This window comes from Lissotriton vulgaris, unplaced genomic scaffold, assembly GCF_964263255.1.
Source record: "Lissotriton vulgaris unplaced genomic scaffold, aLisVul1.2 SCAFFOLD_2568, whole genome shotgun sequence".
In the NCBI taxonomy this organism is placed as follows: domain Eukaryota; kingdom Metazoa; phylum Chordata; class Amphibia; order Caudata; family Salamandridae; genus Lissotriton; species Lissotriton vulgaris.
The window spans coordinates 309,131-336,700 of NW_028254293.1; the positions used below are offsets into that span (position 1 = coordinate 309,131).

Here is a 27,570-nt window from a genome sequence, read left to right on the forward strand (position 1 = left end):
TTTCTGTTTACCACAGATCTGACAATTTTGGGTTTAATTTATGGTTAAAATCTCCCAACAACAAAATCAAGTCATTCCCATACTTATCACAGAGTGAATCCATATCATTCTTAAAATGTATCAGTTCAACCCCATATTCCTTCTGTGAACTCCATTGCATATACACATTTAGAAACAACATGTTTTCATATTTTTTGTCAGCAAACGTTGTTAATATTCTACAACCCAAGAGCCACTTATACGTCACAGATAACTGGGAGACCTTAGTCACTAACTTTGTTGATACCATGGTCAGCAAGCCACCTGCAGGGCGGCCAGAGCTAGATTTTACTGCCGGTCTATGGGTTTGTCGGAACCCTTCTACTACCGGGGGCACTCCACAGAGCCAGGTCTCTTGTATACAAATGATTTCGTTATTTTTTCCAAGTTCTTTCAAGACTTCTTGTTTTAGGTGAATTCTAGGCCATTTATATTCCAAGAGACCATTTTTTTGCTATGTGGCTGCCCCATTACCTATTCTACATCGCTTAGTGGCCCATTAAATTTGGAATCCTCCAAATAACTGTGTGAGGGGCCTGCAGGGCGTATGTTAATACTCCAATTCTTCCAGGCCTCCATCAGGTCTGAAATATTTCTTACTATATTTAAGTTTTCCAGCCCTTGGCCCACTTCCCTTCCAGGTAGCTTCACTTGTCTCTTTCCTAGCCCCGCATGGTACCGTAAGAAGGATTTCTGCTGAGGAACATTATATACTAGTGCTAGCTCTTCTTTAGGCACTAGTCTAATCCCTTCTTTACGTATCTCCTGCTCTGCGTTCATTATTGAAGTTATGACCAGGTCAGAGTAGAGCTGTACCCTGGTAAACTCCTTAACATCACCAGATACTTGAAATCCCACCAGTTGCAGATCTTCTGAGCCTATTCCTTTTAGATGTGGGCAGTGGGCAAATGTATTAAGAAGGTGGGATCTATTCAAGTAAGAACTCTTCTTCGATTTTTTCCCACCCCTTCCCATTTTCACTTGTTCAAAATAAAGCCACTTATTCCCTTTATCCGCCTCTTCTTCCAACCTTGGTCCCCCGATGTAGTTGTGTGTTAATTCAAGGCCCATCTGCCGAGCTGCTTTTCCCGGTATACCTTATCTTTGAGGGGAGCCTTACGGGCAGGTACGCTCGCTAGCTTGGAGGGCAAGTGACTTATATTTTTTGTCACCTTTTCATGATGGTTTTGCTTCCTACTACAGCTCTCCTTTTTTACTAGCATCCTACCCGAATTCTCAGGTCTTATTCTAGTTAATCTTGGTTCGCTCAATATTTTATGGGGTTCAGTCTTAGGATCTTGTTTGGCTACTTCTATTAACTCCTTCCTCTCGCTTCTCTTTTTGGTCACTCTTGTGTTACCCTTTCTTTGCACAACTCTTCCTGCCTATCTCACACGTTTTGATAAACCATAGCTTATGTATTTGCCTCTTCTTTTTACCAGCATTGACCATCTTGACACCTAAACTTCTTGAACATCAGAATGGGCTTCGATGTTCTAATGGGGGATCCACAATTCTGGCTTCCTCTTCCCCCTCCCTCACCGGGGCCGTAAGCACAGGATCTGAGACTGGTCTTAACATTGATGGAATTTGCCCCCTAATACCATGTAGCCCCAGTTTCAAGGGAAAAGTCTCTTCTTTCAGGATAGGGCAGTCACCCACCAGGCAAATGCTCTCAGCGATCCTGTCCAGTGTCTCAGGCAGTGCACCAGTTTTCTTCACTTCAATCTAACAAGCACCAGAGACACAGCACCTGTACCCTAAACTCAAGTCCTTCCCTAACTCCTGTATTGCTCTGCTGGCGCATTGCTCATTCGTTGGGGCCACACATTACATCCAGTACACCCAGGTATCTCTTGACCAACAAACAAAGGAGAAAACTTGCATTCACTTTAGGACCAGGATTCAGAGGCCTGATGCTAGGATCTCTGAAGCAACTCTTGTTTCAAAAGGGGTCACCTCAAGTAAGGCCTCCTCGTCATTCTGGTCGGTCTGTGACTCTCAGCTGGGCATCAAATATATGTCTTATAGAGCGCGAACTTGACCCATGAGGGTATCAGAGCACTTTACAGGGTATACAAGGTCTATTAACCAACATAAAATGCAAAGAAATACTAACACATCTTACCCTTACTCCTTCATGTAAATGATTACAATCATTGTCAGCTTCAGTGCTCAGAACTGAGATAGGTGTGACAGATTTGTGGGCTATACCTACATTGTACGCTTAGGACCATGCTCTCATGGTATAGGAGCAGCAGGAAAATCTAAAACTGGTAATTTAACAGGGTTCTTATCTATAAAACAACATTTCCTTCAAAACATTTTTTGCTAAGGATCACATGGGCATCTTCCCTGCGTTCTACTTTTCATGATCCAGACTATGCAACATCAGCTCTAATAAGGACTGTAAGTTTATCTACACAGACTAGCTAATAAAAAAAACTAGCAATGCCATTGCAAAACTATGTAGCATGGAATAATATACATAATGGTGTTATCACCTAATACTTTTAGAACAAAAACTACCCACATCTAGCTCCCCTTAAAGATCAAATAAGGGAAACAACAATCTAGACTACTGATCCTGTCATAATTTCATCAAACAGGATGGGCAGTAACATAACATTAATTTATTCATTTCATTAATGCTAACAATGTTTAAAACAGTATTACTGAATAGCCAATTAAATGTTGTATTGCTATTTCACAGACAGTTTAGACAGGCTAAAAAAAATTGAGAAAAGGAGAGAGCAACATACATTTTACCCGGCCTTAATTTGAAGAGGAGCTAGCCTCCTTCCCCCATTTTGACAGTAGGAAACCAAAAACAGGTTTCACTTCTGTCAACACTATCAACCCCTATTTATAGCAACTAGGCATAAACAAAGTTATAGGAGGTACATAGCACTTTTGAGAGGGCTAAAAAACATGAATACCCAAACCCCAATCCTTTTTACAAAATGTACAAATGTAACATGAGGACACATGAAGTCAAACTAAATTTCATTGCCTCAGCTTTTAAGCATTAGTGCTGTACAAATATGGCAAAGCTTATCTGTTAATCAAAGTTCACAAATACCATTATATCGTTTTCTATCACATGAGAGCAGAAAGTGCTTGTTTTTTGCCAAAAAAAGGTAAAACTTCTCCTTTTTCCCTGCGCTGCCATTTTGTCTTTCAAAAAGTTTCAGATGTCAAAATGTTAAGGCAAAACTTGCTCTGGTAGCCCTGCCAGGCTTTTAAATATAGAACTAACTTTTAACTCTTCCCAGCTGTCCTATTCTATGTGCAAAGTATTCCATGCTGCTAACCCTATTCAAAGTCACCCTGAAAACAGAAAGCTGACCCATTCCCCTGTTTGTCAGTTTAATAACTTCTGCTGGTTTTTATACATATTTTCCATTGTAAGAAGTGTGCAATATACTTGTCTAACTATATAGTAGTCAGCTATTTCTATTATACCTAAATGTATGCATTTACTGAAGCCTAAGTCACTTTAAAAGCTGCTCTGAATAGAAAAAATGCTGTTCAAATAGTGAATTTTGCCCAATTTCGACTTTGATATTTGGGGCACTTAAAAATGAATATCCTATAATTGTTTTGCATAATAGTCTTCCTCAGAATGTTTACTAGATAGCCCAGGAGTTGGAAATTAAAATATTCTATCCTTATAAAACTGAGTTTTTTTTACACCTGCACAGAGTGATATTTCATATGCAAATTTCCTGATGCTAGGAGGTGACAGTATGAGTATTAAGCTTTATAAATATTAAAAAACGAATTTAAAAGCACTTATTTTTTAAATAATGTTTCATAATTAATATATATATATATATATTTTAAGAAAACCAATCATTTTGATAACTCCACATAGGAAAAGCAAGATTCATTCCTTGCCTATCATATTTAGACACATTCATTCACAAGCCTAAGCAAAGAAGCCTAACTTGAAACATGTCAAATTTTTGCGCCACTTTTTAAAAGGACAATTATTTAACATCAGAACCACGAATATGCTTATAAAAAAATCTTTAAGAATGGAAATCCCTACTTTAAATGTTTTCCTGGTATCTAAAATAAAGAACCTGATTTTTGTAACTTTTTAAAACAGCAGTCTGAAATGCAGGGGTTTACACCATGCTAGCACTGCAAAATTCTGGCTGAATCAACATCCGTCTCTCCGTGGCCTACAATCAAAACAACAGCTATTTGCTTAGCGGCATTAAAAACACAACTGTTGTAAAGCTTTCTTTAGTGTTGAAATGTAAGTTTGGGTCTAGTCTATTTAAAACTGAGGCCTTTCAATGCATGTTCTATAATATGTGTTTAGTTCAGCAAAAATGTAATCAGATGATGTGCTTGCCTGTTAATATCTAATACAATGTACCTAAGGAAAATGGTGTAACATCTAATTGTTTATTTATTGCAAAACACACCATTTAGTTTTGTTTTTTTTAGACCTATTTTATTCCTATTCAATGTGAATTCTAATTTCATCTTTTAAGCATTGGCAATTTGTACATGTGTATAGTTGCTTACTCTTATCAATTTAATTATAACATACAGTTATTTAGCATATCATATGGTTCATTTCAGGAGTTTTATTTCATTTTTATTTAATATTAATTAAATGACATTTTGCATAACAGACTGATGACAGCAAGAAAACACAAACATACACATTGAGATCATTCCAGACATATACAGAAGGGGTCATACACTTAGGACACACAATACAGCGCGCTTAAGGCTAGCAATCCTTACACAAAGAGCGCAATCGCTATTTACTCAGAGAAGTTGCAATGTAAAACCACGAACCACATAGACATTTAAACACACACTTAACCCACAGATCAACACTTAAGACAGAAACAAAGGACAGCCCACAGACTGTACTTAAAACCAAACCATTTGTAAATACTAGTAGTAAGTCATATTTACAAGAAGAGCTTCTCAATAGTATTCCAAAAGACTGCAAAAAAAACAGCCCAACAGACTGTTTTATTTCCAAGAAGCCAAAGTACACTCAATTCACTAGCTTAGGCTGGCAGAACACCAAAAATATCGCTCTGCATATCTCCATTTAAAAAAGTGCGCAGAGAAAGGATCCTTATTTGTATTATATCCATATTTGAATTCCATGGGGATACAGAATCACCAAGGAAGAAATATGTTTTTATACCTAAACATATTTAGGTATTCCCTCAAGGGAGCCGGCTAATTGAATTCACATCTCACTATAGTACCTTCAAAAAGCAAGACATTCTTCGATGTGTGCTTGAAACAGGCATGCCAAAAATAATGCAGAATATGCAAATATTATACCCAAAGTAGCGCTTAATGTACTCTTCGTACGTTGCGCCGTTCAAACAAATTCAAATAGAGAAAAATCTCCTCATTACCTGCCTACACAAATTGAAATTCATATATCTATCACATACAAATACAAAGTTTGCCAACACAAATTCCAAAATTCCAAAGCCACGGTAAGTGTTACTAAACTACCTTACCAATCCAAGGCATCAAAACCAACTGCAAGTGCCGCAGAACGACTCTTACCAATCAAATGGTTGTCCAAATTCTAACTGCCAAATTCTGAATGACCTAACAGTCTTTTTAGAATACTCACGCCAAAAAGGTTCTCAGTCAGGGGTGACATCATGTGGAGGATCAAAATCAGGAAGACCAGAAATATACTGGGCTGCAGAGACAGAGAATCCCCAGAATATCCGTGCACAGAGTACCTCCTTAGTAGGATCCTGTCCTGTCTTCCGCAGTAGATTTCTGTATCCTGACAAGATCACTCTTTCATATAGCCACTTCTCTGATGAGGTCCACGTTGGAGCGCCATTTGAAGAAAACAACAAACCTTCTCAGGGGTCCCACTGATACTGGGTCCTTTTAAACCAACAAAGAAGAAATTGGCACAGAAGCTGTAATATAAAAAGAATACATTTATTCACCTCAGACGAGGCAGACTACGTCACACAGAAGCCTTAGCAACTGAATGAGGCAGTCTGAGGAGTACAGAAAACAGAGTCCTTATATATGCTTAGGGTTACATAGTCAGCATAAGACCAAGGGGTAGTCCTGGCTCATGTAAGCATGCAAAATGACTAATATGGACATGCAAGATCTGCTTGCTCAACAAAGTGGGAGGAGAGTTACTTCTCCATACAGCAGCAAAAATAGCCTGACAGTTCTACAAGATGAGCAGGTGCATTCTACTAGCTAGGCTCTTCTGAGCATGTGCTAAGGTGGGAGATGCTAAACATGGTTCGTTTCTAGGCAGATTACAAGAGCAGTCAACACTGAGGGAGGACAGAACATGTGGTGAGCATGTGGCAGCACATGGCAGCACATGGCAAACAAAATGGTTGCCAGAAATACAAAATGGCTTTCAGCTCATGCTAACAAATCCGTCCAATATTTAACATTATGACTTGGCAAAAAAAACTTTTGCCAAGCCCAAACCTTCCTTTTTTAATACATATAAGGCACCCCTAGGGTGGCCCTGGACAGCCCAGAGGGCACAATGCAATGTATTTAAAAAGTAGGGCACGTGCTTTTAAGTTTTGCATGTCCTGGTAGTGAAACACTCTTAAATTAGTTTTTACTTCTGCAGGGCCTATCAACCCCATAGAATAACATTGGGGTTGCCTTATTGCATTATCTAAGTGTAAATTCCAAATGGGAACAGATGACAAGTTCATGTTTTTTGTCTCCGGAATCACAATTTAAAATCCTAACTTATGTTGAAGTAAAAATGCAATCCATTAAAAGCCACTTTTAGAAAGTTAACATTTTCTTGCCTTAGCCATTAAGTGCCTGTAGCCTGTCTCTGGTCACTGACTGGGTGTAGATGACAGCTGGGCTTTGTGTATTCCTCCTAGAAAGCCACATACAATAGGGAGCGTGGGTGTGCCTGGATGGGCCATCACTGGCAGGACAGGAGCGAGGAGCTGGGCTCAGCCCTACTTACACCTAAATAAAGTGTGTCCTGCCTCCACACCAGTGGCTGTATACCACCTGCATTTAGTCTGGAGCCAGTATAGGGAAGGCTGGATGTCTGGGGACCTTAGAGGGAAACCGTATGAGCTTCTCCCTCACTTCAAAAGCACAGCTGGGTATACATTCTGGACCTCAGACACTAACTCTTCAGTACACTTCTGGACCTGTGTATACTCTGGCAGGAAGAAAGACTGCTGTGTTGCTAGATGGCTTTCCACACTACTGGACTGCTGCACTGAAGGAAATGCTTCCCCGCTGTGCTGACCTGCTGCCCTCTTGGCTGGGTGAGAAGGACTGGGCCTGCATCTTTTGAACCCAGGACCGGAGTGACTCCAAGGGCTATTTGGCTGCTCTCGTGATCTGAAGCCTCAGCAACAAAACAGGCTTCCAACAACCTTGCATCTGGACTCTGCCATCTGTGCATTTACCCTGCCAAGTGGTGCCATCTCAGTCCTGGACCCTTGGAAGAGGGCTTAAAGTGCTCTGCCAGCTGTTGTGAATCCAGCAGAACTCATGCATCTCTTCTGCTGCATGAGGCCTGCATCACATCCCAGATCTTCTAAACCACTGCATCGCCCTGACTGCTCAATTCATCATTGGTGCGGGCCCTTGCATCTCTCATCAACAGCAGCCTTGACAATGACACCAGACTCTGCAAATCAGCCTTGCAACTCTTAGAAACCTGCGGATTGCCTCGACTGGACGCTGCATCCTTGACACCCGACTTCATATTGCAAGCCTCGCCAACAAGATCCTCGATGATGGTGCAGGCCCTTTCAGCCTCACCGAATCTCTGAACTGACCCATCACGTTGGCTGTGCGACGCACCTTCAACACAGATCCACACAAGGCTCTGCATGCCAGTATTTAAGGTACCTTTTTCAGCAGGCCTAACTCGGTCCCTGTAGCCAGCTTGCACTCCATTGCTGCGGGCCTCAACATGTGACTTGGTTGTGGTCTGGTGCGCCCAGATATCCAGAGTTGGCGCTTTGTGCTTTTTGGCACCATTTTAACTTAAATCTTTAAATAGTCAGTATCGACAGTTCTACTAATTGGATTTTTGTCATTTCGGTCTAGTTTTACATATTACATTACGTGGGTGAGCAACTCCTTTCTGGTATCGGCGAGTGGAGTGCGTGAGCTGGCTGCTGCGGCTCGATTGCACTGAAGAGCCCTGCGGGTGTGGTAGCGATTTCTGAGGGGCCCTCTGTGCGAGCCCGGGGCACATTTGCGAGGGAGCGGTGGTCGGGGCCTCCTGCTGGGCGGAACGCGGGATCCCCGTACCGCCGTTCATGTAAGAGGGAGCGGATGTGAAGTGCCTGTGAGTCATGACTGCCCTGAAAAGAGCAATTGAGGCCTATCACCGGAGTTGACAGAGGAGCAGAGGAACATCACTGGGGACCGTTCTTGGTGGTCCCTGCTGACGATCTGTGCCCAGGGCTTTGCTGACTTATGAAGCTCAAAATGGTGCCTGCACCTGAGGAGAGGTGCTGATTTGGAAGGGCTGCGGGTGGCAATCGGTCGGCCCGGGGATCACGCTCGGCCTTGTGGGTGGCTCAGAGCCTGGGGGCATCATTGCGACCCCCTGAGCACGTAGGGGGCCAGCAGAGTGCAGACACTGGTGGTGAGGAAAGTCTGCATAGCAGTGGGGGCCCAATTCCGGGTGCCCTGGGTTGTGTTGCCCTAAAAGGAGCATCTTTCTGTGGCAGCCAGCACATGGGGACTGGGGAGCGTGCCTGAAGACCAGATCCCCGATCAGTGGGCCCTGACGTGAGCGGGCAGAGGGTCAGTGAGGAACACATGGAAAAGCTCGTACCAGCTTTTTCCCCTCTTTTTGCAAGACAGTGTTTGCTGCCATTATGTTCTTAGCCCGACCACGATTGTGCACCATTAAGTGCCTGACCCTAAGATGGCGAATGAGAGGAGGCATAGGCTCCATTACACCAAGGTGCCCCAGGACATCGGTACCGCTGACTTTGCCTTTGTGTGCTAACAATGCTGCGGCAGTCCTGGTCAAATGTGTCATGGGAATGCTTTTGTGTGTGTGTCTGTGCTTCTATGAGGGGGTGTGTGCGGACACGTGTGTGTGTGTGTGTGTGTGTGCGCCTGTGCGTGTATGAAAGACTATGTTCACATTTGGTGTGTGCTTGTGCATGTCTGTGCGTGTGATGGTGTGGACATGTATTTGGGTGTTTTTGTATTAGAGCATGTGATTCTATGTGTGCTTGTGTTTGTGCACAGATGTTTCTGTTTGTGTGCTATGTCTGTGCGTGTGATGATGTGTGCATTTGTTTATTTGAGTGTTTTTGTATTAAAACATGGGATTGTATGTATGCTTGTGCGTGTGGATGTTTCTGTATGTGCTCCCCCTTGTTTGCGCACATTTGTTATGTACTTGTGCATGTCTGTTCGTGTGATGGTGTGTGTGTGCATGTATTTGTGTGTACGTCCTTGGGTATTTTTGTTCAGGAGCATGTGATTGTATGTGTGCTTGTGTTCTTGATAATTTCTGTATGTGCGTGTCTGCGTGTATATGAGAGAGCACATTTATGTTTGATTGTGCATGTCTGTACATGTGATGGTGTTTGCATGTGCATGTATATGGGTGTTTTTGCATTAGAGCATGGGATTTTATGTGTGTTTGTGTTCTTGGATGTTTCTGGCTATGTGCTTGTCTGTGTGTGTCAGTGCGCATTGGAGAGTGTGTGCTCTCATTGGTGGGTGCTTGTGCATGTCTGTGCGTGTGATGGTATGTGCACGCTGGATTTGTTATTTTTTGGTATCCGCTGTCCTCGATATTGACTTTAACTGCCTGATGCCTAACCTTAGGATGGCTACCGGAGTAACAGTGTACAGTACAGTCCCCTGCCTGACCCCAAGATGGCTTCCATAGTGGTTCCCTACACGTTGTTTTACTTCCCTGGGACAACAATTGGACATTGACCAGACCTTGAACCTATCCCCTAACTTGCCTACACATCAGGACTTGGAACCTGTGGAACTTACCCCAGAATGTGGAGACCAAGCAATTTGGCTGATGCCCTGTAGAGCTACCATATAGCTAAAGAGGAGATGGGTTATGGACTCCCCCTCCCTGACATCACCTACCCGGCCAGACCTTGGGCAGATTTTCCCCTCGTCTCTATGTCCTGTTTTTCTCCGACCCCTTTACACTATCCCCTTACCCTTCTTGTGCGATTCACCTTGTCCCCTATGTTCTTTAAAGGCTTTTCTTGATACTTATGTAATTTTTAACTGATGTAATTTGCAACAATATTGTCCCTCATGTAAAGCGCTCTGATTCCATCGGGTCTAGCCAGCGCTATATAATAACCCTGTAATTAAATCTGTTCCCATTTAGTACTCTTTCTCCCTTTGCCTACCTCCCCAGCTCCTAGCTCCTATCCACTCTCCCCTGAATGTCTCACCTTGCCTGCTAGTCTGCCTAGTCCCCTGTCCTTTGTACCCTTTGACTAAGCACTCCTTCTCCCCTTTTTGGGGAAAGATCCAATATTTATACTCTGGAGTCTCAGCGTACCGGCTGAGAGAGTCCACTGCGCCTAGGGAGCCACTCACAGCTGAGGTGTGTTACGGCAACCCTTGCCAAAGCACTCCCTCTCCTCTTTTTGGGGAAGGATCCAGTATCTAGGCCTTGGAGTCTCAGAGACGCCTCTGAGAGAGTCCACTGTGTAAAGGGAGCCTCCTGCAACAGAGATAGGGAAGCGATACCACTTCCCCTGGGATCGCAGCTTACTGGACTTTGGATGTTGATTTGACTCGTCTACCGGTTTTGACACCAACACAGAGCATAATAGGCAAAAGTGTATCTTACCCCGGATGAGCCTGCATTTAGCTCTTGTAATGCCTAATCGATATAATTAATATAGTTGTTAAAAAGGAGGGTGAGGAAAAGTGCTGTTTTGCTTTTGCAAGACATGTAATACAAATGTGTCTGTCTCCCACATTGAGTCTGCTTACACCTGATCGATGTTGTTTATATGGTGGTGGGATGCCTCTCTGCCATTCTACCTTTTGTTCTGTATTATGTCTCCTATTTTAAACGTCACACTCCAGCAACTAGACAGCCTATTCCCTCTAACTCATCTATTAACCACATCAAACATCTGCACTACCCCTTCCAACACCACTAGTAACACCTAACGTCAATTAATTTAAGCTACCACAAAGAAATTGGAGGGAAGGCATGTCATGATTTGCTTGAGCATATAAAACTAATCCTAAACAAGCATTGGAAATGCAATAGGGCTCGCACTAGGAAAGTTTGGGCTATTGGTCTTATAAATTATTATTATTTTTTTTTTTTAAATAGCTAAATTAATAGCTTTGTCATTTACAATGCCAATAGTTATAACTTTCGCAAAAATGTGGCACCTATAGCATTTTTAATGCAACATGTTTTGTATTTACGTGACTTAGATGTATTGATATTACAAATAACAATGGCTTTTAATTTTTTTAAATAATTAATACTTAAATAATTTATTTAATTTGTAATAGAAATAGCTTAAACTTTTGTAAATAACTTTTGTGAAGATTATGTTCAGTGTTTTTTATTGTGACAAAAATCCAAGAACAGAAGTGAATTATTAACATCTTTTTGTGATTTGTAATAAAGCGTGAAAACTTGAAAACTGCTTGAAACATTGAAAGAACATATTTGAACCAGTGATGCTGTGGTTGCGCTGAGTGATGCTGTGGTTGCGCTGAGTGATGCTGTGGTTGTGCTGAGTGATGCTGTGGTTGCGCTGAGTGATGCTGTGGTTGCGCTGAGTGATGCTGTGGTTGCGCTGAGTGATGCTGTGGTTGTGCTGAGTGATGCTGTGGTTGCGCTGAGTGATGCTGTGGTTGCGCTGAGTGATGCTGTGGTTGCGCTGAGTGATGCTGTGGTTGCGCTGAGTGATCCTGTGGTTGCGCTGAGTGATGTGTGCATCGGTGGAGCTTAGTGGGTGCATTGGTGGAGCTGTTTGGTGGGTGCATTGGTGGAGCTTAGTTGGAGCATCGGTGGAGCTGTGTGGTGGGTGCATCGGTGGAGCTGTGTGGTGGGTGCCTTGGCGGAGCTGTGTGGTGGGTGCATCAGCGGAGCTGTGTGGTGGGTGCATCTGTGGAGCTGTGTGGTGGGTGCCTCGGTGGAGCTGTGTGGTGGGTGCCTCTATGGAGCTGGGTGGTGGGTGCCTCGGTGGAGCTGTGTAGGTGGAGCTGTGTGGTGGGTGCATCGGTGGAGCTGGGTGGTGGGTGCATCAGTGGAGCTGTGTGGTGGGTGCATTGGTGGAGCTGTGTGGTGGGTGCAACGGTGGAGCTTAGTTGGTGCATCTGTGGAGCTGTGTGGTGGGTGCCTCGGCGGAGCTGTGTGGTGGGTGCCTCGGCGGAGCTGTGTGGTGGGTGCCTCGGCAGAGCTGTGTGGTGGGTGCCTCGGCGGAGCTGTGTGGTGGGTGCCTCGGCGGAGCTGTGTGGTGGGTGCATCGGCGGAGCTGTGTGGTGGGTGCTTCTGTGGAGCTGTGTGGTGGGTGCATCTGTGGAGCTGTGTGGTGGGTGCATCTGTGGAGCTATGTGGTGGGTGCATCTGTGGAGCTGTGTGGTGGGTGCATCTGTGGAGCTGTGTGGTGGGTGCATCGGTGGAGCTGTGTGGTGGGTGCATCGGTGGAGCTGTGTGGTGGGTACCTCGGTGGAGCTGTGTGGTGGGTGCATTGGTGGAGCTGGGTGGTGGGTGCATCAGTGGAGCTGTGTGGTGGGTGCATCGGTGGAGCTTAGTGGGTGCATTGGTGGAGCTGTGTGGTGGGTGCATTGGTGGAGCTGTGTGGTGGGTGCATCGGTGGAGCTTAGTTGGTGCATCGGTGGAGCTGTGTGGTGGGTGCATCGGTGGAGCTGTGTGGTGGGTACCTCGGCGGAGCTGTGTGGTGGGTGCCTCGGCGGAGCTGTGTGGTGGGTGCATCGGTGGAGCTGTGTAGTGGGTGCATTGGTGGAGCTGTGTGGTGGGTGCTTCTGTGGAGCTGTGTGGTGGGTGCATCTGTGGAGCTGTGTGGTGGGTGCATCTGTGGAGCTGTGTGGTGGGTGCATCTGTGGAGCTGTGTGGTGGGTGCATCTGTGGAGCTGTGTGGTGGGTGCCTCGGCAGAGCTGTGTGGTGGGTGCTTCTGTGGAGCTGTGTGGTGGGTGCTTCTGTGGAGCTGTGTGGTGGGTGCATCTGTGGAGCTGTGTGGTGGGTGCATCTGTGGAGCTGCGTGGTGGGTGCATCTGTGGAGCTGTGTGGTGGGTGCATCTGTGGAGCTGTGTGGTGGGTGCATCTGTGGAGCTGTGTGGTGGGTGCATCTGTGGAGCTGTGTGGTGGGTGCATCTGTGGAGCTGTGTGGTGGGTGCCTCGGTGGAGCTGTGTGGTGGGTGCCTCGGTGGAGCTGTGTGGTGGGTGCATCGGTGGAGCTGTGTGGTGGGTGCATCGGTGGAGCTGTGTGGTGGGTGCATCGGTGGAGCTGTGTGGTGGGTGCATCGGTGGAGCTGTGTGGTGGGTGCATCGGTGGAGCTGTGTGGTGGGTGCCTCGATGGAGCTGTGTGGTGGGTGCATCGGTGGAGCTGTGTAGGTGGAGCTGTGTGGTGGGTGCATCGGTGGAGCTGTGTGGTGGGTGCATCAGTGGAGCTGTGTGGTGGGTGCATCGGTGGAGCTTAGTGGGTGCATTGGTGGAGCTGTGTGGTGGGTGCATTGGTGGAGCTGTGTGGTGGGTGCATCGGTGGAGCTTAGTTGGTGCATCGGTGGAGCTGTGTGGTGGGTGCATCGGTGGAGCTGTGTGGTGGGTGCCTCGGCGGAGCTGTGTGGTGGGTGCCTCGGCGGAGCTGTGTGGTGGGTGCATCGGTGGAGATGTGTAGTGGGTGCATCGGTGGAGCTGTGTGGTGGGTGCTTCTGTGGAGCTGTGTGGTGGGTGCATCTGTGGAGCTGTGTGGTGGGTGCATCTGTGGAGCGGGTGCATCTGTGGAGCTGTGTGGTGGGTGCATCTGTGGAGCTGTGTGGTGGGTGCCTCGGTGGAGCTGTGTGGTGGGTGCATCGGCGGAGCTGTATGGTGGGTGCTTCTGTGGAGCTGTGTGGTGGGTGCATCTGTGGAGCTGTGTGGTGGGTGCCTCGGCGGAGCTGTGTGGTGGGTGCCTCGGCGGAGCTGTATGGTGGGTGCATCGGTGGAGCTGTGTGGTGGGTGCTTCTGTGGAGCTGTGTGGTGGGTGCATCTGTGGAGCTGTGTGGTGGGTGCATCTGTGGAGCTGTGTGGTGGGTGCATCTGTGGAGCTGTGTGGTGGGTGCATCTGTGGAGCTGTGTGGTGGGTGCCTCGGTGGAGCTGTGTGGTGGCTGCATCGGTGGAGCTGTGTGGTGGGTGCATCGGTGGAGCTGTGTGGTGGGTGCATCGGTGGAGCTGTGTGGTGGGTGCATCGGTGGAGCTGTGTGGTGGGTGCCTCGGTGGAGCTGTGTGGTGGGTGCATCGGTACCCAGAGGTGGGCTGCGCCACTGCCTTGGTATATTGGTGCGAAAGCAAAAATGTTACTGACGACACATACCAATTGATGAGGAGGTCCGAGTCAAAGCCTTTCCATGTGTGCATGCATTTTTTATAACACTAGAATGATTGTCTAGGCCAATCCTAACAAATGCTCTGGACCCCGAGAACATGGAAACAACACTATGCACTCTGTTCAACTCACCCAATTTACCTTTCAGCAATAGGGACATGATTTTGATGCCCTAGATATTACTTTTGAACCGATATAGCACTTTGCCAGCGGTAGTATAATGCCCTGCTCTAGATTTCAATATGAAAACCAGACGAGGTAAGCTGCCTGGCAGACCTCCAACAATGTTTTTTAATTATTCACCGACTAACTTAAAAACACCTCTGTGGACCGAGATATTTGAAAATAACTATGATCAAAGGCAGCAGCACCGAGAGGAACTTTACTGTTAAAATGCAACCCGTTACCATCAAACATGGCCCTGCACGGCTATGCTGCTCATGCTTTCCTGAGCGGCCACGGGATGGCTATTCTGTATGCGCTCTACCTCAGCATAGTCTGCAGCTCCAACCCCCCCCCACTTCTAGGAAAGACAGGCCATCCCGCCTGCCGTAACCATGATAAGAATGTTAATTAATACCCCGCTCATGGACACAGCAGAAGGGGAGGGGGCCGAAGGGGGCACATTCCTGAATCTAGCCAACTAACAGACATAAGGAAAATAAATGACTTTCACATGCGAACGCTAGTCATCAAATATTGTATCGCTTTCTAACTATGAATTAGGCAAACTAAGTAGTTGAGTTTTAAAAACGAATAAGTTATCTTAACATTTAAAAGTGCGGGAACATTTCTACACCATGCATAGGACATGTTTGAGTGAATAATGCGCTATTTCCACTGCCAGCTTCGCCGGTCTGCAAACAATACCAAGAAAAAAAATTCGAGAGAGCAGTCCGAAACTGGTAAAACTGAAAACGCACTCCTCCCTGCCCGTGTTCCCATTAAATGTATTACAAACAATAGCCGATTCATGTAAAGATTCAAATCTAGATAGAAAATGCTCAATGTTTTCCAATTGAGGGGCACAGCAAGCATCCATGGTAAAATTGCAAGCCGAAAATAAACCCTAAAAGCAACATCTGCTTATTAGTGATCCAAATGTCAACGCTTCAGAGTGAGTTTTTTTAACCACTGTTGTGACCTCACTGCAAGCACTCGTAAGCATACCATGTCAGAAGTCCCAATGCAGACAGGCTGACTTCGCTTTTCATCCTTTCAACGTCGAAAACGGAATTGTTTATAGCAGTACTGGTCGCCTTCAGTACATCGAATGTGACGTGCAGTGTCCCAGGTGATCAGTTCACACTTTGTATTCGTGTTAAATCCCTTCAGATGTAGCTACACCCGAGCTGTATATCGTGCACTAATAAGATACGGGTTTGAGATGGTGAAAGAGCTGCTTATCTCTTATGGAGATAGATTATCTGGGGGGAGGAAGGGCTCCTAATGGGAAGTGTAGACGGGGAGAAATTGAGAAAAAAAGCTGAGCAGGGAGGGTGTTATTGCGGCTATCTGTTTGCCCGAGGGGAGGAGAAATGCCGACCTGAGGCAGAGCACACGCTGAGAAGCTTGTGGGAGGGGGGCTGGGCTGCCTTTGATCTGGTAATGCGAGGCAGGCAGGCAGGCGGCTGGTGGCATTGTGCACGCGCTTTGTAGGGCTTGCGCTTGCGCAATGACCTAAAAAGCACATGCACTTGAAGGAATCGCCAGTGGAATCGCCAGTGGTGGTTAAACACCGGATAAGCCGTAATAGAGCTTCGCCAGTGATGCGCAGAAGCGCATCAGCAGGCGAGCCCTAAAAAACAATTGGAGCAAATAAATCTGGACTAGCTTTTAACCTTGGCTTCTGGAGTAGCGTGCTTCCCAGCGTAAAGCTCTTCAACGCTTGGACATGGATCATACCCGCTATATTAATACAATAATTACAGTGTCCTGCTATCCCACTTAGACTGTACCCAAATGTGATCAGTGACACCGGAACAAAATCCAAACACATAGTGTACTGGATACTTTTTAACTCCAACGTTCTTACTTTCTTATGTGACTCAACTTTACCGTATTTTTGTATTGACTGTATTAGATGCATGTAAAGGGCACAAACAAATTAGCCTTCTTAGCGACGAGCAACCCATAATGTTATGCAAAGACCATTAAATGACATGAAATATCCGGACTCTGTTCTGGTGAAGGCTGTGCACTTTCTTTTGTTCATTCCTTCTAAGTGCACTGCTAGGTTTCAATACTCGCATCTGCTTATTTTTTAAATATGACATTGAGATTCTAATGACATTTTTTACAATACCAGGTGAGACAAAAGATTATGGCAGTGCCAGTATTTTGAAGAAAACAACATAGGAAAATATGGCCTAATTTTAATGCAAAATCATATGTTCTTATATGTAAGTGTGTGCTCTATTGTCATATTAGCGAATCAAAGCAACGCTGCAGTTTGTATTGTGTTCTGTTACCTTTTGTGTATAAGAAAAACATGTGTATTCTATTGTGTGCTTAGAATTCAATGTACTGCTGAATAGAGCTGTAATCCCTTGTCCATTAATGCCCATTTTTCAATTCTTCAACCATTTCAGACAAACTGAGGCAAACAAAAGAAAATAGCTGCTAAGTACAGAATTTCCATACCTCTTGCATTCAAGCGCCTATGTCAAGAGAATGGCGTTTGGCAGACCAACACAATTATTTAGTTTCTTTCCGCTATTACAAAGTAAGATAAAACCGGATTGAGTTCCATTCTGTTACCCAGTCAACAATTCGTGCGTTTCTATTTACAGTCACAAGTCAAAATCCATACGATGTTTTCCCTGCAAATCCCAAGTCGCTGTTTGATCTTTGATGAACATTTTCATCCAATCGATTCCGCTGTCTGGTAGCTTTTCTTGCAGAGGACATCACAACAATTGTGTGCACAATTGTATATCAGACAGCTGTACACTACCGAAAATGCTGCATTTTGATTGCTTCCTACCAAGTCGATACCTACAGAGCAGATTCATTGCTGTAACATAAGACAAGCCACATTACAGTACCAACCCACATATCACAAAACCTTTTTTTTTAAAATGTTTTTTATTAGGTTTTACATTTGGGGAAGGAGAGAAGGAAGAAAACAGGATTAACATGAGTAAATTAGTGCTCAGTGGTACACATAGTGATAGCACAAAGTCCTGCAGACCATAGCCACATCAGCAATGCGAACTTAGCATTTGCAAACGTTTATGTATTAGTTTTCAGACTTAGTAGCAGAACTTGGTCAGCACTAGTCAAGCACGCATGGGTAGATTTCCACGGCGATCACAACACCTTCTTAGCATAAAAGCTGCCTGCGAAAAGGACAGAGTTTTAATAAAGAACCAGAGAGTTCACCTAGGTCACAGGCTGTCCCTAAACTGGGAGACATGCTGCTGGAGATGACAGGTTTGGAATCATTCACTTTCCTGCACAGACTGCTGTACATGAAAATTGTTCTTATCCCACAACTACACGTTCCTGAAAGAATGAGTCCATGAAAACATTGCTTTCAATCTGTGTGTGTATACTTTAAAGGTGTTTTTTTTTTTAAAGTAGCATCAGTATTCTACCTCAGTTACAATGGTACTTATTTAAAACAATAAAAACATTAATTATTACCTTTGCAGTTGTCTATAAGCAGGGCCTCTGGAATTTGGTGGCAAGAGAGGCCATGTTATGCGGCAGTGTTGACTAAATTATGCGTCAAGAAAAGGCTTATTATGCAGCATAATGTGGCACATTTTGTGATAGTGTTACTTCATATTTTTTTTATTTTTACACTTGGTAACACAGTCTAGACATTGGCTGCACCTGATTAGTACCAGTTTAACACACAAATATAGCAGTAAGCAACATAAGGGTGACCAGTCAACCTTTCAAAAGGTCCTTCCACTGCGTGGCATCACATGTTGCTGTGTTTTAGTAACTTTTAAACTGTTTGAGCTAGAAACAAAATTATTTTTTGGTTAAAACCTGCAGATTATACAGATTAGCAGTGGATTATGTGGCTAATGCTGCAAATCTATAATATGCAAATATCGCACAATCACATAATTCCAGTGCCCTGTCTATAAGGTTCTCAGTACATTTTTATAGACATATTATTCATACATATTTTATATTTTCAAATGTGTTTTTATAATTTCCTTGTATTTAACTCACAATAAAAATACATTGGAGGCCAGGGCACACTCATTCAGGAAGGTGAAACTAATGAAAATTAAGTGAGAAAAAGTTCAAAGAAAAAATAAAAGTCCAAATAGCTACTCATTTGAAGGGTCTCACTTTCCATAAGAACACAAATCTATTCTTTTTAAATATGAGATCAGTCTGCAATAAGTTTCCTGTACCTACTGTAATCTACTGTCACACATTTAGCAAGGGAGGGTAGGTGGTCTGAGGAAACATATGTGGAAAAAGGATGTTGGACTTAAATTGAGATCGCTCTTTAAATATTTTTAGACCTTAAAAAATATATAATGCCAAAATGACTATGAATCTATGGCTTTCCACTCAGATTTTTAATCTGCTGCTTTCATGTTTATATTTACACCTTGAAGCTAATTAATTCAGCTTGCTCCACAGAAAAAGACTTTAAATTGAACACATCCTATTCGGCAACATGGTACCCATTTTATAATGAAGATATTATGTTAGCGCTCTAGTTGTTCACTAGAAATCTGGTGAAGCTACAGATGACCACAAGGATATCAGCTGCTGACAGAGAGCTGCTGCTGTTGAAAGTATGTTTCACTCAGCCTGCCAGACATATTTCTGGCATGGATGAGTAAAATAATTGAGAATTTATAGAAAATGTGTCATCATTGTAGCATTCCCCAAAGTCATTTGTATGACAAATTGTCATTCATCATTTTATTTATTTACTGCAGTGTTCTCTGTAGGAATTATTTTAAATTCTTCAACACCTATTCCAGCAACATGGCTTACCAGTGTGCCACACACTAGTTATGATCATAGTATGCTAGTGTTCTTGTTGCTCAATGGAACACTGTGGTGAAGCCGCAGTAGAATACTGACGTGTCAACTGACAGACTGCGGCTGTTGTGGGAAATGCATGTGTTACTGGACATATCAGACTTTTTCCTCTCATTGCAGAGGAATCTATGTGAGAATTTGTTGAAAATGTGGCCTCCTTTAAGCTTCTAAAACACTTACCATCACTACCATAAGAAAATCATGTGTGAGCACTACTTTCTCTCAAATCTTGAAGCAGACGCTCAATATTTTTCATATGATTGAAAGCACCTTAGAATTTCCAACAATTATTAAAGTTGCTATCCCATAAACACATGATTTATGTTACTATGAAAATCTATTATCAGCCTTTCTGTGTGCACCTTGTTGGAAGCCTCAAATCCAGGCTTTAATTATAATGCGTTTCAATGGGACAAACATGAGCACCCAAAAATTTAACAGCTGTGGTCCTTGTAATCTTTACCTAATTATTCCAATGAAAACTACATCTACCGAACAATTTTGGGAATTTCACCCGAAATTTTAAAGTACTGATTCCCAACATCAGTATTATATAAGGGAAAGGCTCTCCCATATAGGTGTTTGACTTAGGTAGAGTAGGGCCTTCAACTTCGCAACGGGACTCTCTGACCCCACACAGTTCAGTACTTACATGGGAGTGCCCTCCCCTTTAAATAATATTTCTTAAGCGGTTTCCTCTTTACCATGGTCTCCGAAATCTAAAGCAGTTTGGTATCGGATGAAAGTCTGTAAACCTGTTTGCTATTTTTTTAGTTTTGTCACTCTTGAGTTTGAGTATAAAGTAGTACTTGCCATATGCAGTTTCACTTTCACATTTGTTGTCATTCAGCTGTGATTATGACAATAATCATGTTGACTAAAAAGTAGTACCTACCCTTAAAGTAGTTCCACTTACGCTTTCAATTTAATTGTTTGTGAATCCTGTGTGTCAAATCTATTTCCAGAACATTATTTCAAGTGATGGATCGTAAAGCCTTCAAGAACTTAGAGTGGTGCACAAGTATATTGTATGCCTTTTATTTTAGTTGTCCTGAAATGATTTGCTCAATTTCGTGTTTTTGTGTTGTGCATTTTTTAATCTTATTTTTATTTTATTTTGTTTTTATGTGCAGTGCCTGGTGTTCGAAGATGCTCCCTTTGGGGTTCAGGCAGCACTAACAGCTGGGATGCAGGTGGTCATGGTCCCTGATGAAAATCTGAACAGAGAGCTTACAAAGGATGCTACAGTGGTGTTGAAGTCTTTGGAAGATTTTAAGCCTGAACTGTTTGGTCTACCAGCATATGGTTAAAAGCTGTAACATTGAATTTGATTTTTACTCTGAGAAGGCTCCTCTTTAGTATAATTTTTTTATTAATGTTTCCATCAGTGGATAGTAATGAATAAAAGGCATAGGAATATGTCTCCTTAGTCTTGCTATTTTTTGCTCTCAAACTCATCTTGTACACACCCCACACACTTTTCAGCCACTTCTCTGAGAACAACACCACCCACTCATAAAAATGATCAATGTATTGGTTTTTTTTATGCTGTGTTGTTTGTGTAACAGAACTGTTGTTTGGACAAGTGCTTATATGGCTGAGAAGAACAACGGGAATCTGTAATCAGCTGAAATAAAGTTAACAAATCGCTGTATATGTAGCGTCAACCTTTGTAACCACGTGTAGGCTTTCCATAACTGGAGTGTGGACCAGAAAAGCCAATGTATTTGTTTATTCCGATTTATTGACACAACATCAGTGAACAGTCTCCCTGCTCTAAAGTTAATAAGGCTTCTAAATGAGAAGCATTATATTTTTTAAATAGCTTGGTTTTAAGACCTTTCCTAAATGTTAAGCGAATAGGTGTACATTGCACATACTTTGGAAAGGTATTGCAGGCCAGAGAAGCCTGGAGCGGAAAGGTCTACCTCCCAAAATGGGCTCTTTGAAAACAAGGGAATTAAAGGATTACTGATGAGACAGAGAGCAGTATTCTAGCTGGAGTCCATTTTATGAATCTTTTGGAAATGTAACAATGAGAGTTAACATAGACACACAATGAATGAAACATAGTGTCCTAAAGTAATAGATTGGCAAATAGGCAACCATTGCAGGGCTTTTAGGATAGGCTTAGCAACGTTGGGTGCCACTAAATACCTGGGCTGCCGTGTCTGGAACAATTTGAAGTCTAGTTGGGAATAAACTTTTGATGCCAAGCTAGAGACCATTGAAATAGTTTTACTTTGAAACATTTAGAGATTACACAAATGTTGTCTGCTCTAAGGTGTCAATGGAGGAAATACATGACAAAGACGCTGTATATTAAAAATGCAAAAAGAAATTACTAAGTATGTCTCTAGTGCAATAATGTGAGCACTATGAGCTCTCTGTCCAAATAGTAAACTGTGGTGTATCTTCATCCAGAGTGATAGTCCTTTGTGAAGAAAGATTCCTAAATTAAATAAAGGTTGACATTATACAGATTTTGGGCAGAAGATATTTGGGTGTTACGCTTGAAATCCTTTTTGATGCCAGATAAAATGGGGCTTACTATCTTAGTGACCATCAGAAGAATTCTGAAAAAAACAAACCTTAAGGAGCTTTTTCAAAGAAACGACCTACTGTCAGTTGAAGTCTCTAAGCCTTGTTTTAATCAGTGCGACAACCAATCGGTAAGGGCCAAATTGCGAGATCAAGAGCAGCAACCTCTGTATTGCATAGAGCTGGAGGCTAATTATTTGCATAGCCTCATTTTCAAAAGGTTGACCCTCCAGAGATAATTACTTCTTTTTTAGACTTTGCCATTTTCTGAAAGGTTTTAGCAAAAAGAAGTGGGGAGAGGATGTGGCCTAACTGTTAGGGCTGTCAACGTCCAAGCTGGGGAACTGGGTTCGAGTCTCAGCAGAGACGCTCAACATCCTATGATTCTAGGCAAATCATGTAATTTCCCCGTGCCTAACTAATATGAAGGTGTCTGTCTGTAACGCAACTAGTGCTCATGTAAAGCACTCTGATACCTTTGTGTCAACTTTGCGCTATATAAAACTCCACACAAAAAAGGGAAAAGTTGTACAATTGAAAGAGGTTTGGAACTCTGTACTAAGCTGGTTAGTTAATATTACTTTTACTGGCAAGCAATTTAGAATAAGAAACATTGCAAAAATCGATTTGCTGATATTCTAAAGATTTATACTGCCTGGGGCATGTGAGTAGAAACTCTTATCAAGCGGAATCAAGCTGGAAATTATGAAACCATGAAATTCTTGTTTGTGTTTTGAATGAAATGGGCATGATATAATAAATAATACTAAAAAGAATTTATGATGAGGGCCTGTACTTGACATAAAATTACCCTCTTTAACATATAGGACTTTGATTGCCATGCCTTCATCAATTAAGTTCTTCTTCTGCAGTGGAGTGCCAAATTCCCATCTATCCCTTCAAACACCATTGAATTAATCAATAGAATGCTTTTTATCCAGCCTTGTTATTCTGATGGGAAACTGTATTGTCTCTCCAAGTAGCATGACAATAACCATTGATTTTAGATCATCCTAATCAGTGCTTAATTTGAGCCTGTGGTTCCCAATGCTCGACACCGGCACATAATTAGCAACATTGGCACTTATGACAGTGTGCCACATGGTGGGCTGGTTGTCTGATTTAGAATGTTCACTAATTCAATATATGTTAAAAATGGCTAATACCTGCTGCCCATACTAATGTTATAACTTTCCGGGCCTGAAATATTTTGACTTGTCACACTTGTAGGAGTGTGATGGTTAGTACCTGGTTTGGTACTGTCATTGGTAGTGCTAGCAGGGACAATGGGTGGCACAGGCTGCACCAACTTCCTGATGAGGGCCCTGGCACTTCATTTTTACAAACTAAGCACTGATCCTAATTATGTAATGAGCCTGTCTGCACAGTTGGCCAAACACCACAGATAACTGTGGCACAACTATGCCATATTGTATTGAGAGATGCCATATCTGTGCTAATTGTGATCATGAAGAAGGGTGAAACTGTAAGGGACACTTATCACTAGATCCCATCAATAGTGCTCAATTTGCCGAAAAGAATAATCAAGCTCCCTCAAATTTCTTTAGAAATACTGTCTAGTCCTAGCCTCATAGTTCACAACCTATGCAAGCATATGATGCAATATGCCTTCTTGATTTTAACAAATGCAAATACAGTACTCAAAACTTCCATTTCTTTTATGTGGCGTGCAATCCTTTAATGATAACAAAGCAAGAGTTGAGGAAAATGTTAGAATTGTATGTTAAGAGATCATGGTATTTAATCACTACTATGTGTATTGATTTGTTGTTTGCATTAAGATAAAGGTCAAGTCGGTTTTTTATCTTTTCTCCTCTAATCCTTTGGCTGACCACCACGACTCCCAAATTAAAATTAATGAATGCCACAGTGACTTCCAAACTGGTAATAATGAATGAAAAGTCCATTTAATCCCTTTTGCTGAAATTTCACAAGACCAAACTAAAACCATCCTCCTGCAAACTAAGTCAGGCTCTCCGCAGGATCCATGCCCACTGAAAACTATTCTTTAGGTAGCTGACACTATTTCAGACCACCTAACAGAAATTTCTAATCTTATAATTAAGCCAGGAAAATTCCACAGTGTCTGGAAGATAGCCCATATTCTCCCTTTAATCAAAAAAGCTAACCTCAATCCTTTATATCCTTGGAACTACCGTCCCATTTACAGATTGCCCCTTCCGGTGAAAATAATTGAAAAAGCTCTCAACTCACAGTTGACAGGTTTCATTGAGGACCGGAGCCACTGAGACTCTTGCCATCTCTGATTTAGAAAACATCACAGCACAGAATTGGCTTTGATAAGTGCCTTGGAACACATTAGATGGACACTGGATGTTGGAGGTAGTGCAGTGCTGGTCCTTTTAGACCTCTCAGCGGCATTTGACACTGTAAACAACCAAATCCTGCTGAATAGACTTGAGGATATTGGGGTAAAAGATAAAGCCCTTGCTTTTGACAAATCATTTCTGTCAGACAGAATACAGTTTGTTGCAACTGATAATTTCAAATCCCCATCCTCTCTCCCTCGCGGCGTCCCCCAGGGTTCGTCTCTTAGCGCGATCCTTTTTCACATCTATATGACCCCTTTGGCCAAACTTATTAGATCATTTGGGTTCTCTGCAGTTACCTATGCAGATGACACACAATTAGTGATCTCCGTATTATCTAATCCCTAAGAGATAGCAAAGTGTTTTTACAACTGAATGCAAGAGATCGGAAAATGGATGGCCAAAAACTGTTAAAAGTTGAATTCAGGCAAGACCTAGGTGCTACAAAAGGGGGGGTGGGATCTGTGCACACGCCTGATTCAATGTGACCTCAGTGTCACTATTCATTACATACAAAACCAACGCAAACAATTAATCAATTGCACATGTGGCCGGGAAAAAGTATAGATGTCGCTGAAGTTTGATCAATGCGGGGTATGCTGGTAAGTACCAGAACTTCGAACAGAACACCAAATCTGTATTCTGACTCCCGGCTCGAAAAATGTTCTCTATCTCTGTGGCGTCCGCGTGTGTCCGGAATTATAACCGGCGGAGAGCACAATAAATTCTTGCAGTGCATTAAGTGGCAAAGTCGGCCCGATTGGAGCCCTGATGAAGTCGTGGGCTAAGTGCCCTGACGAAACACGTGTTGGCTGGGCGTTGAAATTAAAAGAAAACATGAAGAATAACATCACTCCAGACTACATGTGCAATTGATTCATTGTTTGTGTTGGTTTTGTATGTAATGAATAGTGACACTGAGGTCACATTGAATCAGGCATGTGCACAGATCCCCCCTTTTGTATCTATTTTGAGCGGATCTAGGTCCCCACTGGAGGTGTTATGTTTTTCCTCCCGTCTGTAGCACCGTCACGGATAGAGAATTAGATATCTTACGTGACACACTGCGGGCGCCATAACTGATTGACCACAAAGAAAAACCCTGTCCGATGTTTGTAAGACCGAGGTGCTCCTCTTTGGGAAGGATACTTCCTTCTGGTCCCAAGACTGATGGCCACCTGAACTTGGACAACTTCCGTCACCAATCACGTGGCAAAAAATTTTGGAGTTATCTTTGACACCATCTGACCTTCAAAGGACATGTGAATACAATCACTTTTGCCTCCTTCTTTACAATGAAATTCTTATGGAAGATCTTTCCTTTCATTCCGAAGGAACTGCAAAAAACAGTAATTTCTGATTTGATACTTTCAAAAATTGACTATGCAAATGAGCTTTTTGTAAATGTAAGAAAAAGAAGTATAAATAAGTTGCTGGTCCTACAGAACTCAGCTGCTCGCCTGTTACTAGGCATACCCAAAAGTGAAATAGCATGCAATATAATTGTCCCCAGAGTAAAAAGAGAAAAATGAGGTGGGAGAAGTTTTATTGGCAGCATTTCCCGTTTCTGGAACACCCTCCCTTTATTCCTGAAAAAGGAAACAGACCTTCTCTGCTTTAAGAAAACACTGAAAACTTGGCTTTTCCATCTCTAGGAGTCTCTAAAGATTGGCCAGCCTCATAACCTGATACTGCCCAGTTTGCAAGCTTGCGCGCCTAGACACCTCAGAGTAGTAGTGTGCGTTTATTATATATTTTAATTTAATTTCAAGAGAGGCCTTTTCTAGTTCCATCAGTGCTTTATTTCTGTTTAGATAGAAAAAGAAACAATTTATGACTCCGTTCAAAGATATGTGCTTGACCTTTTTATCTTCCATTAAAACCGATTTCGACAGTAACATCATTTGCATGTTCCCCATAATCTGTTAGACTATAAAATGCAAAGTGTAAATCAAAATGGATCTGAATATTCATTGTTAAAGAGGCTCCCGCTCTGTGTCCATCACACAAAGTATGGTCACGAGGCCAGGTTTAGTAGGAAGGTCTCTAGTAGGCTGTTTTAAAAAGCAAAAGGTCCATTGTTGGATACGAGCAGCTGTTCTACTGTACATCATGCCTTTGCTGGGCCTGTGCAACAGCTGATGTTCATGACAAAATAGTTCAATAAAGAATTTCCAGCCAAGATAATGTGTAACAGTAAATAAATCTAAGCTCAGTAAAAAGATATTGTCGTTTTTGTGTCAAACACGAACGCATTCTGGCACGGAATGGAGCTCAGCACACGGTAACCTAGATAGACTAGTTTGATAAAAGTTGCTGTTTTGTAACAGATTCACCATGAGGAGGGGGCACTGCTGGACTCTTGAGCACCGCCTCTTGCACGTGCGTGGCATCTACTTCTCCCTCCGCTGCTCTGGCCCCGTTACCTGCCATCTTTGAGGGATGACGGCACTGATGAGTGAACAAATAGTGGGAGAGGAGGGGTGCACAACGAAAAGGTGAGTAGGTTGGTCGATAGAAGCTTCTGAATTCTGGGTGCACTCGTAGGGTAGTGTTATCCGTCTGAAACACTTTAAACTATTATTGTGGTTGTGTATTGTGTCTCTCACCACTGCCCCTTTTTGCTTCCTCCTCAGCTCTCCGTGACCAAGGGCACCTACGCCCGAAATACATTGGAGGTCAATGTTTAAATGTTACGGATAACGACAGTCGGATATGCTGTTTAATATTCGAGTCAACTATCCTCAAATGAGTATAAATAACTGAAATGAAATAAACGAAGATATATACAACTGAAAGCGAAGCACTTTTGTGTGATCCAAATTGGTGTGCCTCACCAGGGGATGTATCTGCGGGGCTCCGCATACACAACCACAATGACACTGATGAGTGCCCATGTGGAACAAAACTCCTGCGCGCGCGCGTTTGCAGAGCTCCATTTGAGATGCGCGCCAAAGCTCATCAGCTGAAGCTGCGGGTTAGCAGCTACTCTGTGGTAATCTTTAGAAATGAATTATATTATCCTCCGATGCGGAAAC

The 27,570-nt window shown here is 43.1% G+C and overlaps 1 long non-coding RNA gene across 1 annotated transcript in view; it reads left to right on the forward strand.

The window, feature by feature from the left end:
- Window positions 1-21,981, forward strand: part of LOC147659590 (uncharacterized) — a 36,664-nt gene extending 14,683 nt beyond the window's left edge. Inside the window, exon 2 of the long non-coding RNA XR_015307204.1 lies at window positions 20,774-21,981. This is a non-coding gene — a long non-coding RNA (uncharacterized LOC147659590). The remainder of the gene's footprint in view (window positions 1-20,773) is intronic.
- The last annotated feature ends 5,589 nt before the right edge of the window (window positions 21,982-27,570 follow it).